This window comes from Pelodiscus sinensis, chromosome 1 (genome assembly GCF_052426305.1).
Source record: "Pelodiscus sinensis isolate ZL-2025 chromosome 1, ASM5242630v1, whole genome shotgun sequence".
NCBI lineage: Eukaryota > Metazoa > Chordata > Testudines > Trionychidae > Pelodiscus > Pelodiscus sinensis.
Genome location: NC_143052.1, coordinates 29,540,735 through 29,552,404, shown reverse-complemented (window position 1 = coordinate 29,552,404; position 11,670 = coordinate 29,540,735). Strand labels below are relative to the sequence as shown.

General features: G+C 40.9%; 1 pseudogene; it reads left to right on the top strand.

The window, feature by feature from the left end:
• Nucleotides 1–6,171: 6,171 nt before the first annotated feature.
• Nucleotides 6,172–6,933, top strand: LOC149525548 (EPM2A-interacting protein 1-like; annotated as a pseudogene).
• The last annotated feature ends 4,737 nt before the right edge of the window (nt 6,934–11,670 follow it).

The following is an 11,670-nucleotide window of genomic DNA, read 5'->3' as shown; positions in this document are numbered from 1 at the left end:
ATGGAATGTTTGCATGCTGATGGGTAACAAAGATACTGTATGACCGGAAAGATGAACTGCTATAATTGCCAAGGAATTTGCAAGATAGAACATCAACATCACTGACCTGGGCAAGATAGGGTGCCCAGATGAAGATCAACTGAGAAAATTAAATGGAGGCTACACTTTTTTTAAAAAGGAAAATCTGCAGAAGAAAGGCACATTCATGGTGTCAGTTTTGCAATTAGGGATGTTTGTCAGCTTACAGAGTTTCCTGTAGGCATCAGTGAATGTCTTATGACTCTACGTCTTGAGCTCAGTAACAACCAGTTTGCTGTTGACACCAGTGTGTATTCCCTAGTGCTTGATTCTATCGAGGATATTAAAATACAATTCTACATAGATCTCAACAGAGTGTTGACCAACTTTCCCAAGGAGGACAAGATCATTCTCTTTGGAGATTTTAACACTAGAGTTGGGCAGGAGTCAGATCTCTGGAATGACATATTAAATATAAGCAAGAATCTTGGCATAACTTACCCTGTTGAGCACCAGAAGTTGCTTCTGTGTTTTACACAGGGGAGATGTAGGTTGAATAATTCTAAATAGCTAAGTTTAACCACAAACTGTTGCTAAGTTGTGAAGTAACTTCCCCTTTCATATTTTTCTTCTATTCGGTATGCTTTATATTTATAATATAGATATAATAGAGCAAGCTATAGTGTTTGATACAGTATCATAAGGTGTAATATTAGACAAAAATCTAAAAAGATGTCTATTACAATCTTAAGAAACTATTTCAGAAAAATAAAGCTCTCTGAAGACACTCTGTAGCAGACCCTTTCAGTTTGAGGAAGTTTCACTGACCACAAAACATCACAAATAGTTCAGCTCGTGCTGTCTATTTTGCATTTAAGGAAAGCAAATACAAAATATATAACTGATCTTACAAAATCATATAAATGAGGCATGCGTTTTGTAATAAAGAACTTGATTCATTCAATTGGTTGATTGAGAAATCAATGTGAAAGTATGAATCTTTACGGTTAACCAATCAAAACGTTAAGGCCTAAGTGATTATAAGGTCTGTTCAACTGTAAAATTGGAAAATCTGCCAACATAGGGAGGCAATGGGGTCGACTGTCCAGCACCCTGGTGGATGAGCTAGATCAGGGGTGGCCAACCCGCGGCTTGCGAGCCGCATGAAGCTCTTCTCCCCCAAAAGTGCAGCTTGTGAAGCCGCTCCTGTGCCCCTCCAATGGCCCCTGCCCCAGCCCCCCCGACCCTGCTGTGCTCACTGGGGTGGTGATTCAAAATGGCGCCCAAGATGGTGGCTGTTGATGGGAGCTTGATATGGCCAAAAAGCCTAAGCTTGTTTCTTAAAGGGGCAGCCTCCTTTTTTTTTCTTGACAATTCAGGGGGGCTTTCCTCTTTTTTTCCTTGCTTGACAATTCTGGTGCAGCTCTTCACATTTTTTCTGCTGCTGTTTTGGCTCTCTTTGTTAAATGGGTTGGCCACCCCTGGGCTAGATACTTATTTTTTTAATAATAACTAAGAAATCTGGTTTCCTCCTGCTGCTGCTCTGTACAGAGCACTGTCTCTCATTGTGACCATAAGAATTTTCCAGACTGCTGCTGCCCTGCTGGTCTAGTAGTCTGGCAGGGCAACAACAACAGCAGCCCGAGCATGTGTGTGACGTCTCAACAGAAATGCAAAGTATGGGATTTTGCATGGTCCTTACCATTCATTATGGAGTACAAACATAAGTCTAGAGCTCAGAAATGGAAAGAAAAACAGGACAAGCCCAACTTGAAAAAAGTAAGAAAGGTAGTCCTACTTTGTAGGGTTAGTCCTAAAGAAGATCAGGCCGAACTACTAGTCATTCCAGCTAGTTTTGACCTAATAGTTCAGAGCAGGCCTCTGATGAAAAAGCCTATTAAAACATGTGATGTAAGTACAAAAGCAGTCCCAACTAGTATTCTTGCATGGGAAGAAACACTCAATACAAACAAGACTGAAAAAACAAGCACAGCTGAAAGTAAAAGTGCACTCAAAGAGAATGAAGGATGTGGGTTTGATATTGGACTGTTGCCAAATACTGCATTATCTGCAACTCTGATTAAAACTATTGTTCGGAAAGGGCCACCTATGTATCCAGACATTTCCCATTAACAGAAAAAGAAAGTTTCCAAATTCTATATTAAAAATCAACCCCAAAAAATCCAGCGAGTTTTCTCAAAGGGTTTGGCTTGTGTGGAGTGAAAATGCAGAATCACTTTTTTGTTTCTCTTGTAGATTATCCAGTTCAAAGGTCATTTCTTGCAAATAGTTTTTGGCAAATGGCAATGGCTGGAAAAAGAAATGGTCCAAGCACAAATTGTTTGCTCATGAAGTCAAGTGATCATCAAATGCAATGTTATGTGAAATGGCAAGAATCAGAGAGAAGACTTGCCCAAGGAACTGGTATAAAGTCACAACTAGACAGAGAAATAGAAGTTAAAGGGAAATAATGAAGGGATTTGCTTAACCAAATTCTGTCATTGACTTTGTTCCCAGGTGACTTTGTTCCTTTGTTGCTTCAAACAAAATTGGAGACTGTCATAATGGTAATTTTCTTGGAATTTTTGAATTGCTTGCCAAATGCAATCCAGTTCTTCAGAATTATGTAACTAAAGTGAGGCTCTCTCAAGAAAATGGAAAACAACTTCAAGCTCATTATCTTTCTGCAGACAGAATGAGTTATCCAGGCCTGCAGCATAAAAATATTTCAAGAAATATTACTGTGCTTGTTGATGCTACCCTAATTCTTCTCATGCAGAACAAACTACAGTCATCCTAAAATACATTTTAGAAAATAATACAGATTTATCTATCAAAGAACTATTTCTGAGTTTGTTACTGTAACAAAAAAACTGGGTTAAGATGTTACTAACCCCATTATAAAATAACTCGAAAACGACAATATCACATTGCAAGACTACAGGGGTCAGAGGTACAACAATGGTTTGAATATGGCTGGCAAATACAATGGTGCTCAAGACATTATTATTGAAATGAATCCTCTTGACTACGTTTCTAATTGGTTGTCATACATCAATGCCACCACCATGTTCTACTTCAACAAGGAGGGTGGTATGGAGTCATGGAAGCACTCTTCCTCTGGGAATTTTGCATAATGCACTCGGCACACCTGGAGGATTTTTATCTCCAAGGGTCCAGAATATAGGGGTGGACTGTCTCAGCAGGTCTTTTCTCAGCCATGCGTGGTCAGTGAGGGATGACCTCCTTCACTCCATCTTCCATTACTAGGGAATTCCCCAGGTCAATCTATTTGCGACAAAGAGCTATAAGAAATGCCCCTTTTTTTGCTCATTCTGTGGCCACAATCCAACATCCCTAGTAGACAGGCTCATGCTGTCCTGGAAGGATCAGCTATAGTATACCTGTCCCCCGTTCCCCTGGATTCACAGGGCTATCCTCAAGATTCACAGGGTCAGGGCCAACGTGATCCTGCTGGCTCTGTCAGTGGACTTTCCTGGAGCTGTCGGTGGACTTGTCCATAGAGCTCCCTCTTTACCCAGACCTGATCACGCAGGACAATGGGTGTTTCTGCACTCAGACCTCCGGTTGCTGCACCGCATAGCATGGAAGCTTAATATTGTGGAGGGCCAATGTTCTATCCAAGTTAAGCAGATTATTTTAGGCTGTAGGAAACAATCCACTAGAGCCATTTACCTCACGTAGTGGAAGAAGTCCTCATGCTGGTGTGCTGAACACCAGATGACCCAAATTCAGGCATCTATCGCCTTTCGTTCTGGAGTATCTGATCCACCTAAAGGAGCAAAAGTTAGCACTGTCTTCTATCAGAGTCCATCTGGCAGTCATTTCAACATTTCACCCTGAGGATGATGCCCAGTTTTTGTAAATCCCTTAGTGGTATGTTTCCTCAAAGGGTTGGAATGATCCTTCCCTCGGATGAGACAGCCGCTGTCTTCATGGGATCTCAGCTTGATCTTTTCCCAGTTGATGCACTCGCTCTTCAAGCCTTTGGCCACTTGCTCGCTCCTGTACCACTCTTGCCTTTCTAGTGGAAATCAGATCTGTTAAAAGGTTTTCAGAACTAAAGGTTCTCACATATAAGCCCCTTTATTTGGTTTTTCACAGGGATAAGGTACAGCCTTCCTCTGCAAGGTGGTGTCAGAGTTTCACTTAGGCCAGGATATCCCCCTGTTTTCTATTCGAAGCCACATAATAATGCAAGGCAACAGTCACTCCACTCACTGGACATGCACAGAGCATTCGCCTTTTACACTGAATGCACAAAACACTTCAGGACGTCATCACAACTTTTTGTGGCAGTCGCAGACCTCATGAAGGGTCTCCCTATTTCCTCTCAGTATATCTCTTTGTGGATAATAGATTTATGCTATGGACTAGTTGGTATCCCTGCACTGGTGATTACTGTCCATTCCACGAGAACCTTGGCATCCTCGTCAGCTTTCTTAGCCCAGGTCCAAATTCAGAACATATGCAGGGCAGCTACCTGGTCCTCAATTCATACATTCATGGTCCATTATGTCATTGATCTGCAGGCCTGCAGTGACACTGCTGTAGTTAGGTCAGTCCTGCACTCTGTTGTGCACTATGTCTAGACCAGGCCTGCACAACATGAGGCCTGCAGGGGCTCACTGTGCGGCCCGTGACGACTTTCGGAAATAATATTTATTTATAAAAAAAATTGTAATTGTGTGAAAGTTGAGAATTAAATGCCGTCGACAGTGGATTTTTGAACAGTGCTACACTGACAGTTATGTACGCATGATGGGTACGTACACATGACGCACATGTGGAAGCCTTACTCATACGTCATTCATTCGTCTCATGTCAGTGCCTTGCTAGTGTGCCATGCGCCGTGAGATATTTCTTCTCTTTGTGTGTGACTGTGAGTCTTTTCCTTGTGTGTGAATTTATTCAACAAAATCTTGAGCTTTTTAATGGATTGAAAAGAAAAAAAGAAAAATAGAATCGGAGCACAGAGTTTTCAACACTGAATGGACGAGTAAATACTTATGTACTGTTTCCAAAGACAAAATACTGTGCCTCGTGTGTCGCGAAACATTAGCCTTTCCGAAGGAATACAACCTTCGATGGCACTTTGAAACTAAACATCCCATTCTCGCCAAATTGAACCCAAATGAAAAAAAAATTAAAGCAGCCAGTTTAGTGGAAACCCTTAGTGGAGAACAGCAATTTTTCAAGAAAGTGAGCACTGAGAATGAGACAGTTACTAAAGTAAGCTTTCAAATTTCTAAGGAAATTGCTGCTGCTGGGAAATGCTTCACAGAAGGCAAGTTTTAAAAAAAGTGTATATTGATTGCTGTATCTGAGTTATGTCCAGAAAAGAGGGGAATATTTGAGAATGTCAGTCTATCACGCATGACTGTACAGAGAAGAATAGCTGACATTTCTACCAATCTAAGTGATCAGTTAAAGCAGAGAGTCAGTGAATTCTGCTTTTACTCCCTAGCTATGGATGAAAGCACCGATTTAAAACACACTGCCCAACTTCTTATTTTTATTAGAGGTATTGATAAAAACTTTGAAATGACTGAAGAACTTGCTGGCATGTGCTCCATGACAGGTCGCACAACCGGAAAAGAAATTTCCAGTGAAGTGGTAAAGTGCGTGAATGATAAGTCAGGATTAGATTTTACAAAGTTGGTGGCCATTTGTACTGATGGTGTTCCTGCTATGTGCAGGAAAAAAGTTAGAACAGTTACTCTTCTTGAAGAATTTATCGGGAGACAAATAACCAAACATCACTTCATTATACATCAGCAGGTTTTGTGTAGCAAAGTCTTAAAATTTGAGCATGTAATGTCAGTGGTAGTTTCCATTGTAAACTACATCCGTTCTAGAGGACTAAAACATAGGACATTTCGAGTCTTTCTTGAAGGCGTAGATGCCAAGTGCAGAGACTTAAACTACCATACAAAAGTGAGGTGGTTGAGTCGAGGAAGAGTGCTCCAGCGTTTCGTTGCTTTGAAAGAGGAAGTAGCAGAATTCCTACAAAATGAGCCAATAAAATTCCCAGAGCTTGAAAATGAGTCCTGGAATCAAGATCTCTTTTTCTTTTGTGATATTACAGCACACCTGAATGATCTCAACATTCAAATTCAGGGAAAAAATCAACTTATATTCCAAATGTGTGCAGCAGTGAAAGCTTTCAAAATGAAATTGAAACTTTTCAGAAGTCAGCTGTCGAAAGGTGAAATGTGTCACTTTCCCACTTGTGCACAGCATATCCCTCAGCACAAACACGCCAAGTTAGGAGAAAAATACGCAAAGCAAATTAATCTTTTGATTGAAGATTTTGACAGAAGATTTACTTTGTCTAAAGAAGAAGACATCCAGCTGAAGCTGATTGAAGATTTCTTTTCTGTGGATCCAGAGGAAATGCCACTAGATTTGCAGTTGGAGGAGTAAAAGCTTGTTTTCTTCCACAATTTGTTTTCTTCCACAGAGGTTATTGAACTTCAATGTTCAGCAGTTTACCGAAATAAGCACAGAGAAAGCAGCCTGCGGGACTTCTACAAAAGTCTTGACAATGAAAAGTACAAAAATCTTATCAAAGTTACACTGAAAACGTTCAGCATTTTTGGAAGCACTTACATATGTGAACAAACATTTTCCATCATGAACATGAATAAAAACAAGCAACGTTCTTCTCTGACTGGGGACCATTTGGAAGACATTATGAAAATATCCACTTCAAATATGACCCCCAAATACAACAAGCTTGTTGCTGAAAAGAGATGTAATATCTCTCATTGAGTTTGCAAGGTAATTAGGAAAAGTACAAATGTTTTCTTTCAATGGAACAGATGTTTTTCATTTTTCCATGATGCATAAATAAAAATTAAAATAATTTTTAAAAGTATTTGTTTGATTTAATTGAAAAATTCTTAATAAAGTATCACCCCCTCCCCCCCCCCGCCAAATCTACCCTTGTGGCCCATAGCTGTTTTCTTTGGAGTAATATGGCCCTCACTGCTTTCTGAGGTGTGCAGGCCTGGTCTAGACTACACAATTTTTTGGAAAAAAGATGCCTTTTTTAAAAAAAACTTCACCCACATATAGACTGCCACCGTGTTCTTTCGAAAGTAAATCGAAAGAACACGGTGGTTTTGTCTTCCTCATTTTATGAAGAGATCTATCGAAAAAAGGCGTGTATAGACACGGGGTTTGTTTGTTTGTTTGTTGAAAAAACAGGTCTCCAGGGAAAAGTCCTGGTGGACACTTCATCTGCAGGAGAAACCTCTATTGTCCCTGTCTGTAGCCATGTCTTAAAGGCACAGGCACCCTGGGCAGCCATTGTGGTAGGAAAGGCAGCCAGAGGAAGCCACTGACCTCATGGCTCTCCCTGCCTCTTTGCCAAGCCTTTTCCAAAAGATCCCTTATCCCTTATTTTAAGAGGGATAAGGGATCTTTTGGAAAAGGCTTTATTTTCCGATAGATCCGCATCTAGACTGGCACTTTTTTCCAGCAAAGCTCCGTGACGAAAAAAAGCGGCAGCCATTTTTATGCTAATGAAGCGGGGGAGATTTAAATCCCTGCTTCATTAGCAATTGCGATACGTCTAATTTGCATCCCTTTTACGAAAAAGGGATGCAATCTAGACGTAGCCAGGATGTACTCCAGAGACTTTTAAGCTAGTGGTTTATTACATCTCTGCTAAGAGCCTGCATCAAGCACTTGGTGATTGATGTATGTAATGTGCTTTCTTCAACAATTCTACTCTCAACCTTTTCTTTATTAACAAACTTTTAGATTTTAGATTCTAATGGACTGGTATGGTGTGTTCTTTTGGGTAAGATCTAAGGCAGAGGTAGGAACCTTTTTTGGGTCAGGGGCCACTGACCCACAGAAAAATCAGTTGGGGTCCACACACAAGCGAGAAGCATAAAAACCCACCAAAATCATCACTGATGTGGCCCCAACTAAGGAGGAGAAAGACACTCCCCACATTCCCCTTGCACACCATAGCTAGGGGGGCCTCGGCTAGTAGAGTTTGTGTGCTCCGGTCCCACAGGGGGACAGTAGGGGCTGGAGTGCCAGCACAGGCTCCCCAATGCTGAGGAGGGGCCTTGAGCTTCAAAGGCCAGATCCAGACAAGGCAGGGCCACATCCAACCCCCGGGCCTTAGGCTCCCCACCCTTGAGCTAAGGTATAAATTGACCTGTGTCTGGTCCTTTAGAATCAGGAGAACCTGTTCAGAGCTGGTGAGATCTGTTTCCATAACTGCTCACATGTGTAAGGTATCATAGTGGTTGTGACGCAGATAATGCTGGCATGTCTAAAGGGATTGTTTGTGTAACTTTTCTTGCTGTCCAGATTGACAGCTAAAGTGTAGTTATAGAGGAAGGTGTAAATAGCCTGATTCTAAGCAATTTGCCCTGATTTGACCCTTTCAGCAGTGCACCCAGACCACCTGTTACATTACATTATGAAGATATGAAGATCCAAATGACCAATTATAATGAATCATTAACTTTCAACTCAAAAATTCAGTATGCAATTTAGTAATGATATCATTGATTATGGAGAGGACACTTTTTTCCCCAAAAAAGAGTTAAAATTTATTTATGGCAGCCACACACATGAAAATTAACACCCCATTACAAATATCATTACACCGTAATCACTCTTCAAAAAGGAAGGCATAGCATCCACAACAGAATTCAAATTAGGATTAACCAGTTATGTAAACAGGATTAGTAAAAATGTGCAATTTATGCTAGTTAAGATAAGCATTTGAGGAGATATAAAAACCCATCGTTGGTATTAGAGAGTCTTCCCAAAGGTGTAATTACTGACTACAGGCAGTCCCCGGGTTACGTACAAGATAGGAACTGTAGGTTTGTTCTTAAGTTGAATTTGTATGTAAGTCGGAACTGGTACATATTGTAGGGGAAACTCTAGCCAAACATTTCTCCAGAGCTCAGTTTTATTCTCCCACACCTCACTTCCCTCAGTCCTTTATTCTCAAGCTAAGGTGTCTGCTGAGAAAAGCCGCTCCGCGTCTCCCTAGTCTGCTGGGGGGGGGGGCGCTAGCTTCGCGTCTCCCTGGTCTGCTGGGGGGAAGCAGCTAGTGCGGGGTTGCCTCACCCCATTTGTAAGTAGGGATCCGATGTAAGTCGGATCCATGTAACCCGGGGACTGCCTGTATATAATTTACAGCATATTTTAAACTTTCCTCTGAAGTTTCTGGTGCCAACAACTGTCTGAAGGTCAAGACTGCAATGCATCTATCACCATTCCTTGAAAAGAGTGTTTGAACTATTAATTCTGCAGTAAGAAAACTGTATTAGATTTGCTGATGTGGATCTATTTCTTATCAATCAACTTTGTCATTAGGAAAGTTAGCAGAAGTGAGAAACCATTTAACTAATTTCTAAATCTGAATCACTGTTTCATCAGACTGACACGTTGTCTTTCTAGGGCTTTGCCTTTCAAGGGAAACAAGCTAAAACTTCATGTCACAAATGCAGTCATGGTTTTGTGGTTGATAATTATCAAACCAAGATAAGAGTTTCTTGGTATAACACTTAAAAATATGGCTTGATTCAGATAGCACTGCCCTACGTTTTGAGTATCAAGTTGATACTAATAGTTCAAGGATAGTTTAGTCAACAAGCATTTGCAGTAACCAACGATTTGTAGGTGTTTCAGAATGCTTGTGTATAAAAAATGAAACATTTTAAAAAGAAGCATTAAGTTGGTGTTTTCTTCATGTGTTTTTATATTAAGCACTGTGCATGCTTTTCAGTAACCAGGGCATCAGGGTATAGGTAAGCATGAGAGCTTCAATAACTCCACAATCCTAGTTGCTCCTTCAAAAACGGTAAGGCAATCATCATGTTTAACAGAGAAAAACTTAATTACTCTTAAGCTGTATCTACACTGGCATGATCTTGTGCAAAAGCAGCAGCTCTTGCACAAAAACATGCTACTGTATATACTGGCCACGTGTTCTTGCGCAAGTAAACTGACGTTTTAATGTATGAAATCAGGGCTTCTTGCGCCAGAACTCTGACGCTCCCGCTCAGGAATAAGCCCTTTTGCGCAACTGTTCGTGTGCAAGAGGCCAGTGTAGACAGGCAACATGAATTTCTTGTGCAAGAAAGCCCTATGGTTAAAATGGCCATCAGAGCTTTCTTGTGCAAGAGAGCGTCTACCCTGGCATGGATGCTCTTGCGCAAAAGCACATCTCTTGTGCAAAGCACATGCCAGCGTAGATGCTCTCTTCCAGAAGAGTTTTTGCAGAAGAACTCTTCCGCAAAAGAGTTCTTCCGCAAGCTGCCAGTGTAGACGTAGCCTAAAAGTATTCAATTTCTCTTCCTTTAGTCAGAAGAATTTTGTATTGGTTACAATTTAGTTACTAAAAATGTGATTTGTAGTATCAGGCTTGAAGCATTTAAAAAGGTGAAAAACAGAACTGGTGATTTTGCAAAAGCAGCAAAGAGAAAGTGTACTAGACATGAGGCAACAGAATACTTCCAAAACAAGGCCATAGAGGTCAGGGAAATTTTACAGAAAGTATATAACACTTCTGTTTTTGTCATCAACCAGTTGCTTCACTTTTCTCAAAATAGTTCACTGGTTATTCTTCAGTAAGGCTGCATCTAGACTGGCATGATTTTGCGCAAATACTTTTAACGGAAAAGTTTTTCCGTTAAAAGTATTTGCGCAGGAGAGCGTCTATACTGGCATGCGCCTTTGCGCAAAAGATTTGCTTTTGCACAAAAGCATCAGTGCCAGTGCAAGTTTCTCTTGCACAAGAAAGCTCCGATGGCCATTTTAGACATCGGGCTTTCTTGTGCAAGAAATTAACTTGGCTGTCTATACTGGCCCTCTTGTGCATGAATACTTGTGCAAGAGGGCTTATCCCTGAGCGGGAGCGTCGGAGTATTTGCGCAAGAACCGCTGATTTTGCACAGTACAAAGTCAGTGTTCTTGCGCAAATACTCGTGGCCAGTGTAGACAGGCGGCAAGATTTTGCGCAAAAGTGGCTGCTTTTGCACAAAATCTTGCCAGTCTAGATGCAGCCTAAAAGATTAAGAGTAAAAATTAGCAATACTTTCATTAACATACTGTTGCAAGCCCCATTTGTAGATGATTATTTTTCATGTGGCACCTTTTACAACTATTCTGGAGATGTGACAGACACATTGATGAATTTAAAGACAGATACACTAACAAGTTGGTTAGTACACTGAAACTCCTGTATTTTCTAGTTGTGTATTTATTACAAAAGAACAATCACAAGAACTTGAAGTTTATAAATTTTAAATCACATTATCACTGTTTCCCTTCCTGAATCCACTAATGGTGTGGCTAAATTAATTTCAAATAATTGTATATAATAGAAGCATGTGTGGCATGAAAATGAGAGATAGCGCCGCTGGCCCAGGCGCCCGATGATGATGTTATGGGGCACCCTGTGATTACATCACAGCCATTGACCGCTATGCAGGCAGGGGCACCAATTGCGCCTTCTGCCTGGGGCGCTAGCTGCTACAGCTGGCCTCGGGCCACTCCTGGGTGAGATGAGGGACTCTAGATCTTATTTTATACTTCAGAAATTTGCAGTAAATTCAATGCTTCTTAAGCCTCTGTCATATAAATAAT